This window comes from Lactuca sativa, chromosome 3, assembly GCF_002870075.4.
Source record: "Lactuca sativa cultivar Salinas chromosome 3, Lsat_Salinas_v11, whole genome shotgun sequence".
Classification (NCBI taxonomy): Eukaryota; Viridiplantae; Streptophyta; class Magnoliopsida; order Asterales; family Asteraceae; genus Lactuca; species Lactuca sativa.
Window position 1 is genome coordinate 100508063 of NC_056625.2, and position 9524 is coordinate 100517586.

Below are 9524 nucleotides of genomic sequence, written 5' to 3' on the forward strand. Positions count from 1 at the left end.
GCATATATCCAAATTACACCAAATAGCGTGGTTTTTAGTGCAACAAAGAATATGCACCTGTTTCCATAGAACTGAAGGAAGCGGAAGCTTCTGGGATGCCATTTTCAAGTTGGTAATTGAAGAAAAAAAGTCAAGAATAAGAAATTGTGAAATACGTCGAGAATAAAGTGCATTTTTAGTGGTGTACTGTTGAAACCAAAACTAACACCTATAACTAGGGATGAGCAATGTGAACTGATTTGCGGAACCAAACCTGTACCATACCACTTTTCATTCTTATTGCAAGAAGTCTTGACCTCGGTTCCCATATGGAGCATGAATAGGCATTTCACACTTTTGGTATTGAGTTCCCCCCCTTTTTCTAAATTTACCTGAACCGAATTTGTAAGATCTTAATTTTCAAGACCAAAAATTTCATTTTGATATAACGATTTAGAAGACATTTATAAAAATAGTAACAATGTCAGAGAACAATCACAAGAATCTCATAATGCGGAAATCCTCTGTGTGTGTGATGCGCTACTACCGCGCTGACTCCTTCCCTTTTGATGAAAAGGTACATGAAAACAAAACTGAAAACTGTAAGCACAAAGTTTAATGAGTTACCCCATCATATCATATATCACATAACTAACATGCTGTCGGGCAATTCTGGGGTGCCCCACCTACCTTGTTTGGCAATTCGAGGGTGCCGACCTACCCTATCTTGCAATTTTGAGGTGCCGACCTACCTTGTCTGGCAATTATGGGGTGCCGACCTACCCTGTCTTGCAATTCAGGGGTGCCGACCTACCCTCCGGTTTATCTCAGCCGACTAGGGGGACTATTTCACCCACTACTACTACCACATAATAACATAACATAAACATATTGTCAGGCATATCTGGGGTGTCCGGCCTACCCTTCGGTCCTTGCGACCGTAACACGGGGACTATTCCCTCTACTACCTACTATCACATAACATCATATCATGCTAGCACATAAACATATCAGATAACAACATACCAGATAATTATCATGAAAACAATTATTTCTACTACAACTCTTACTAGTGAGCCGGCATTACTGCCTTAGACCCACTTCTACTGGAAGGTAACTCACCTTAATGTCGTATAGTATTTGACCTGTCATCGGTGTTGGGATCAACTCATCTGAAACTCCTACACATAACCATCTTCCATAATTACCTTTTCATACTCATAACCCTTTCAAGGGTCAACTCAGGCCAAAGTCAAAGTCAAGGTCAACACCTTGGTCAAAGTCAACTTTTGGTCCAAGTCAACATCTGGTTGACTCAACTCACCGAGTTGGTCCACCAACTCATCGAGTTCCATAATCCACAAAAATACTGGAATTTCGATCCTACTCGTCGAGTTTTTCAAGAACTCATCGAGTTCTCCTTCATACCTAATCGTGACCTTTAGCTCATGACTCGCCCAGTTCATCCTTGAACTCTTCGAGCCCTACTTCATATAAGTGGGAACGTTTAGCCCTTGACTCGCCAAGTTATTCCTTGAACTCTTCGAATTCTTCTTCGTCTCAGTCGAGACATTGCCTTGAACTCGCCGAGTTCATCCTTGAACTCGTCGAGTTCCTTGATCTTCAAGTCCATATTCACGTCTATCTTGTTGAGTCCTCTTTTAGACTCATCCAGATTGCACGAAACATAAATGGTTGGGGAACCATTACCCGACTCATTGAGTCTTATGAACGACTCGTCGAGTCCCCCAAAGTCTAAGTTTATCCAGTCGATTTCATTCGGGCTTAATGCATCCAGAACATAGATTTGACCTTCTAGGCTCGATATAGCACATAAAGTTACAAACTTTACGTGCATGCATGGGTTAACTAGTCCATAAAGCCCTAAAAAGTGTTCCATAAGATGCATGGGACTCCCATGGCCATAAAGTTGGCACCTTTATGCCATGGAGTCCCTCTAAGACTCTGGATCCGAAGTCCTAAAAGCAAAACAAGCTTACATCCACGTATGGTTCCATAATGAGCTCTAAATGGCCCTAACCTTCCCCATGGAGAGATCTAATGAATGAATGAAAAAAGTACAGACTTTATACCTCAAATGAGCTGGGAATGAGACAAAATATCTGGATCTACTTGATTCCTCTTGATCTCCTAAGGTTTCACTTTCTTTTCAAGCTTGAAAACACACAAAATCCCTCAAGAATGGCTCTCACACTTGTAAAATGCTCTAGGGTTTCAAGTTAGGGTTTTCTGGACTAAGGGAGACGATGGAGGCTCGGAGGGAGGCCAGGTAAAGTGTTTAAATAGGGTGTGAACCCTAAAATTTATTGTTTCATCCAGACAGGTCTAGTCGTCGAGTCAGGGCTTCAGACTCGGCGAGTAGACTCTTCTACCTGCGTCCAAGATTCGCCTTTACTCGACGAGTTAGGGCCTCCAAAGCGTCGAGTCCCAATGTAAAAATGCAAAAATTCATATTTAAAATACGTACTGGGAACTGGGCGTTACAAATCTCCCCCACATATTTTAGACTTCGTCCTCGAAGTCTGTTGCTGATGCTCCCTCATCTCGTCCTCCTGCTCCCAAGTCCATTTTGAGCCCTTACAGTGCTGTCATTCCACCTTCAACAGCTCGGCCCTCTTGTTCCTCAAATCCTTTGACTTACTGCCAAGGATAGCTATTGGTCGCTCGATGTAGTTCAGGTTGTCATCAACCTTAATATTCTTTAGGGGAACCACCACAGAGTCGTCTACCAACACTTTTGTAGCTGGGAGACATAAAAGGTACTATGAATCTGGCTAAGTTCGATGGGCAGATCCATCCTATATGCCACCATGCCAACCTGGGCTGCAACCCTAAAGGGGCCGATGTACCTGGGGCCCAACTTGCCTTGCTTCCTGAATCAGATGACACCATTCCAAGGTGACACCTTCATGAGGATCATATCTCTGACCTAGAAGTCCAGATCCGAATGACACTTGTCAGCATAATTTTTATGCCGACTTTGAGCATTCTGAAGCCTGCTCCTAACCTGTTGGATCCTCTCATTCATCTTAAGTACCACTTCGGTACTCCTCATGACCCTCTGCCCAACTTCACCCCGACATATCAGGGTCCTGCACTTCCTCCCATATAACATCTCGAAGGGAGGACGGTCAATACTCGCATGGTAACTATTATTGTAGGAAAATTCTGCCAAGGGAAGGTAGGTATCCCAGCTACCATCGAAGTCTAAAATGCATGCCTGCAGCATATCATCCAAAGTCTGGATGGTCTGCTCGCTCTGACCATCCATCTGCGGGTGAAAAGTGGTGCTAAAGTGCAGACGAGTACCCAACTCGTCATGACACTTCTTCCAAAATCTGGAAGTGAACCGCACGTCTCTGTCCGAAATCACGGAGACTTGAACTCCATGTCGTGCTACTACCTCTCGAATGGAGATGTCGGCCAACTTCTCAGCCGAAATTCTCTCCTGGATCGGAATGAAATGGACGCTCTTGGTCAATCGATCCACGGTGACCCAATTCGAATCCACTCCCCGTGCAGTCCTGGTAAGATTCATGATGAAGTCCATGGTAATATCTTCCCGTTTCCACATAGGGATATCCAACGGTTGTGTCTTGTCATGAGGCATCTAGTGCTCGGCCTTGACCTTCTTGTAGGTCAGGCATCACTCAAAGTATCAGGCTACATCCTGCTTCATGTAGGGCCACCATTAATCAGGCGAAGATCTCTATGCATCTTCTTGTCCCCTGGATGGATAGAAAACATGGATTTGTGGGCCTCATCCATCAAAACTTGTCATACTCCACCCTAGTACGGAACTAAGACCCACCCATGCAGGGTCGGCAACGTATGGCTGTCATAGTCAAACGAGGCCTCTCGGATCTGCTCCAAAAGTGGAGTCACCACCTTCATCCTCAAGTAAATGTATCCAATCATGGCCGCTTTGCGGCTAAGTGCATCGCCCACAACATTGGCCTTACCCGGGTGGTAGAAGATCTCGCAATCGTAATCCTTAACCACATCTAGCCACCAACGTTGCCTGATGTTCAAATTCAGCTGATCCATGAGGTACCTCAAACTCTTGTGGTCCGTGTAAATGGTATCACAGACCCCATAGAGCTAATGCCACCAAATCTGGAGGGCGAAAACAACCACCCCAACTCCAGATCATGCGCCGGGTAGTTCACCTTGTTAGGCTTTAGCTGCATCGAGGCGTAGGCAATGACGTTCCCCCTCTACATCAATATCATGCCCAAACCCGAGATGGACGTGTCATAGTACACTCCAAAATCCTCCACGCCCTCTGTCAGGGCTAGGATCGGCGCCTCGCATAGTCTCCGTCTCAATGTCTCAAACTCTGCCTGATGCTCAGGCCCCCAACGAAAGACCACGACTTTCTTCGTCAATCAGGTCAAGGGTACGTCTATCTTAGAGAAGTCCTGATTGAATCTCCGGTAATAGCCTGCCAATCCTAGGAAACTCTGAATCCCAGATGGAGGCTTCGGAACCTCCCATCTCATCATGGTCTCTACTTTGGCCGGGTCGACAAGAATACCGTTCTAGTTGACAAGGTGCCCAAGAAACTACACCTCGCACAACCAGATCTCACACTTGGACAACTTGGCGTACAATCTCTCCCTCCTCAAGGTATCCAACACCTCTCCTAAATGCTTCTCGTGCTGCTCATGCATCTTGGAATAAACCAAGATGTCATCAATGAAAACTATCACAAACCGATCCAGCATCAGTCTGCATATGCAGCTCATGAGGTCCATGAACGCGGAAGGAGCATTGGTGTGCCTGAAGGACATCACCACGAACTCGTAGTGGCCATAGCGAGTCTGGAACGCAGTCATCTATACATCCTCATCTCTGAACCTAATCTGATGGTAGCCTGAACGTAAATCTATCTTGGAAAACCAAGATGCCCCCTGTAGCTGGTTGAAGAGATCATCAATCCTCGGAAGTGGGTAACGGTTCTTCATCGTTACCTTGTTCGGCACCCAATAATCTATACACATCCGTAGCGACCCATCCTTCTTCTTCACAAATAGGATCGGGGCTCCCCAAGGTGAACTGCTCAACCTAATGAACCCTATGTCTAACAGCTCCTGCAGCTGTGTAGACAAATCCTGCATCTTAGGAGGAGCCAACCGATATGGTGCCTTGGCTATCAGAGCCGCACCAGGGACTAGGTAGATCCGGAACTCTACCTGTCTCTCCGAAGGTATCCCAGGCAGCTCCTCTGGAAATACGTCTGGGTACTCTCTCACCACAGGTACATCACTCACAGCCGCCTTACCCGCCTCCCGTGTATCCATAAAGTAGGCGACATACCCTATGCAACCCTGTTGTAGGTAGCACCTAGCCCTCACTGTCGAACACATAGTTGATCCACACTACAGTCTCTAGCCCTGAATCACCAGCTCTTCCCCACTTGGGGTCCTGGCATGTACCAACTGTTGCGCACAGTCGATCACCACCCCATTAGGGCTCAACTAGTCCATGCATATAATAACCTTTCCACGCAATGGAATGGGAACCAAATCCACTAGGTAGCGCTCGTCATATAGCCTCAAAACACAATCTCTGAAAACCTCTGATGCTCGTACTGATCGGTTATCAGCAATCTCGACCTCTAAAGGACAATCCAACATGATCGAGGACTCTTAAAACCTCTTGCTAAGAGCAAGAGAGACAAATGATCGGGTAGCCCCCGAGTTAATTAACACTTGTACCGAGATGCTGTTCACATGGAACGATCCTAAACAAAACACATAAAAATAAATATCCGAACTAACCTATATCAAGAGATAGAGAGAAGAAACATACTCGTCACCACATCGGGTGCGGCACGCGCCTCCTCAACGGTTAACTGGAAGGCTCGGCTCCTCACAACTGGAGCATCTATCTTGCCCTGTAGGCCATCAGTAATCCGCAGGGCCGCTGGAGCTAGCGCCGCCACTTGCTGCTGCTATCAATCTTGGGCAATCGGCCTTTATTTTTGCCCTTCTGATTGCAATGGAAGCAAATTAGGTCTGATGTCTAGAATTTAGGGGTAGGGACAGTACAATCCTTGCTAAAGTTCCCAGTCTGGCCACACTTGTAGCAGCCCGATGATCCCAATCTATAAGTTCCCTCATGCGGCCTGCCGCATTTCGTGCAGCGGCTCTGGCCCGACTGGCCCTTCGACCTAGTGTCGGATACCTTGGGTTTCTTCGCCGAAACCCTAGTAACACGTCCATCCCCTGCCTTCCTCTTCCTGAGGTGCCCTATATCAATCTCCCTCTCCCCCGCCCTCATTATCATGTCATCCAATGTCGGGCATGCCGAGTAGCTGACATGTTTCTGAATGTCAGCCCTCAACATGTCGTGGTAGCGGGTCTTCCACATCTCCTCATCCCCTGCATACCGAGACAACAATAAGGCCCACTCCCTGAACTTGGCGGTAATCTTCACCACCGACTCAGTCGTCTGTCTCATATCAAGAAACTCTCTGGCCAGCTGTTGAAGCTCCACAGCCCGTGCAAACTCAGCGCTAAACCTGGTCACAAAATCCGACCAAGTCATAGCCTCCATGGATGGGGCTCCCAGTGATTCACCAACTGACTCCCACCAATCTCTAGCCCTGTCTCTCAAACAACCTGCAACATAGCGGACCTTCGACCCTTCCGGGCAGAAGCTCGTCAACTATGCTGACTCGATGTTTGCAATCCATCTCCTGGAAACAATGGGTCCTTCACCCCATGGAATTTTGGCGCACCACATCCCCTGAAGTCCTTGAAGGAGAGGGTGAGGTTCCCTGCCTGGCCAGATGCCATGTCACTCCTGAACGCCCTGAGGCTATCCTCCATCAGCTTGATAATCCTTTCCTTGATCAACCCGAAAATCACCGGGGTCGACACAAGGATGCGTCTCGTGATCTTAAACGCGATTAACTCGCGTAGTCCCCCATCAACTGGCTCGGAACCCGAACCCGAACCCAAACCTGATCTTGACCCTGATCCCGATCCTCTTACTCCGTGATGCGTAATCACCGCCATTCCAAAACAAAATACATAATCATTAGGGTCATACATAATCTCGAGAGGTCTCACACACTTTACACGTTCCCTGATTCTATCTCGGCCCTCCATGATTCGAGTACGGATCCTCTGCTTTCAGTAGTATGGGCCCATACTACCTTCCACATCTATCCATACTTTCCTCATGTATTGCTTCGACTTCACTAAGTCCTTTCTACTACTGCTGCACTCTGTGCTAATCTCATCCTAGGCTTACCCTAGGGTACATCCTCCAACCCATTCTCGGCCATCAGTTGCATAAGAAATCCCTGCTACCTTTACCTAACTAGCTTGCAAATACCATTACATATCACTCAAGCTAGATGATTCTTCGAATGAGAGGCCCTACCCTACAACGGTTGGACTCAAGCAGGAGATGCGAAATAAGGCTAGACCTAACCTTCTAAAATTATTTAGTCCTCGTAATATGTAACTTAACATATTCCTTTACTAGTTAACTAAAGATAACAAGGACTCCTAAAAGCACAAAGCAAGCAGCATTCAGGCATCGAGTTACCCAAACCAAGCATGTCCTATCCAGGCTATCATATCACTAACTAATTAGTTCTAGCATAAGCACATACAACAGGCGCATAAGGCATCTTCTTAGATCCTTAGCTTTATTCTAGCATGCAGTTCTCATACATATACAGCAGGCATAAAAGGCATCCTTCCTAGATCCTTAGCCCTAATCTAGCATGCAATTCTCATAATCATATCATATCATCACATAAACTGTATGGGTATCTTGGGAAAAAATTAGTTGATCTTGGACGATTGCACGCATCACACACCTTGTTCTTTGTCACAACTCTTTACTTTAACTTTTGGAAAAACTATTTTCTTGTGAAAATCTTTGAAACCCTCGACTTGAGTTCAGATACTCCCGAGGGTGTGTCTGAATCTCTCAAATCAAGGCTCTGATACCAACTTGTAACATCCCAATTTTCAAGACCAAAAATTTCATTTTGATATAACGATTTAGAAAAACATTTACAAGAAACATCATCGAGTCACATCATTTCATAAAACCATAATCTCATGTCTCAAAACCATATCATAAAAATAGTAACAATGTCATAGTACAATCCCAAGAATATCATAATACGGAAATCCTGTGCTACCGCGCGGACTCCTTCCCCTTCGATGAAGAGGTACCTAAAAACAAAGCTGGAAACTGTAAGCACAAACCTTAGTGAGTTCCCCCATCATACCACACACCACAAAACTAACATACTGCCGAGAAATTCTAGGGTACCGACCTACCTTATTTGGAAATTCTGGGGTGCCGACCTATCATGTCTGGCAATTCTAGGGTGCCGACCTACACAGTCTAAGAATTCTGGGGTGCCAACCTACCCTGTCTCGCAATTCTGGGGTGCCAACCTACCCTGTCTAGAAATTTTGGGATGCCGACCTACCCTCCGGTTTATCTCAACAAGCTACAGGGACTATTTCATCCCCTACTACTACCACATAATAACATAGCATAAACATACTGTCAGGCATATCTGGGGTGCCCGACCTACCCTTCGGTCCTTGCAACCATAACACGGGGACTATTACCCTACTACCTACTATCACATAGCATCATATCATGCTAGCACATAAACATATCAGATAACAACATACCAGATAATTATCATGAAAACAATTATTTCTACTACAACTCTTACTAGTGAGCCGACATTGGTGCCTTAGACCCACTTCTACTGGAAGGTAACTCACCTCAATGTCGTATAGTATCTGAACTGTCATCGGTGCTGGGATCAACTCCTCTCAAACTCCTACACATAAACATCTTCCATAATTACCTTTTCATACTCATAACCCTTTCAAGGATCAACTCAGGTCAGAGTCAAAGTCAAGGTCAACACCCTGGTCAAAGTCAACTTTTGGTCCAAGTCAACATCTGGCTGACTCAACTCGCCAAGTTGGTCCATCAACTCGTTAAGTTCAATGATCCACAAAATACTAAAGTTTCGATCCTACTTGTCGAGTCTTTCAAGAACTCATCGAGTTCCCCTTCATACCGAATCGGAACCTTTTACTCACGACTCGCCGAGTTCATCCTTGAACTCGTCGAGCCCTGCTTCATATAAGTGGGAACATTTAGCCCTTGACTCGTTGAGTTCTTCCTTGAACTCATCGAGTTCTTCGTCATCTCAGTCGAAACATTTCCTTGAACTCATCAAGTTCATCCTTAAACTCGTCGAGTTCCTTGATCGTCAAGTTTATATTCACTTCCATCTTGTTAAGTCCTCTTCTAGACTCAACCAGATTGCTCCGAAACAGAAAAGGTTTGGGAACTATTCCCGACTTGCCGAGTCTTCTAAATGACCCGTCGAGTCCCCCAAAGTCCAAGTCTATCCTGTCGATTTCAGTCATGCTTAATGCATCCAAAACATAGATCTGGTCTTCTAGGCTCGATATAGCACGTAAAGTTACAAACTTTATGTGCATACATGGGTTAAATAG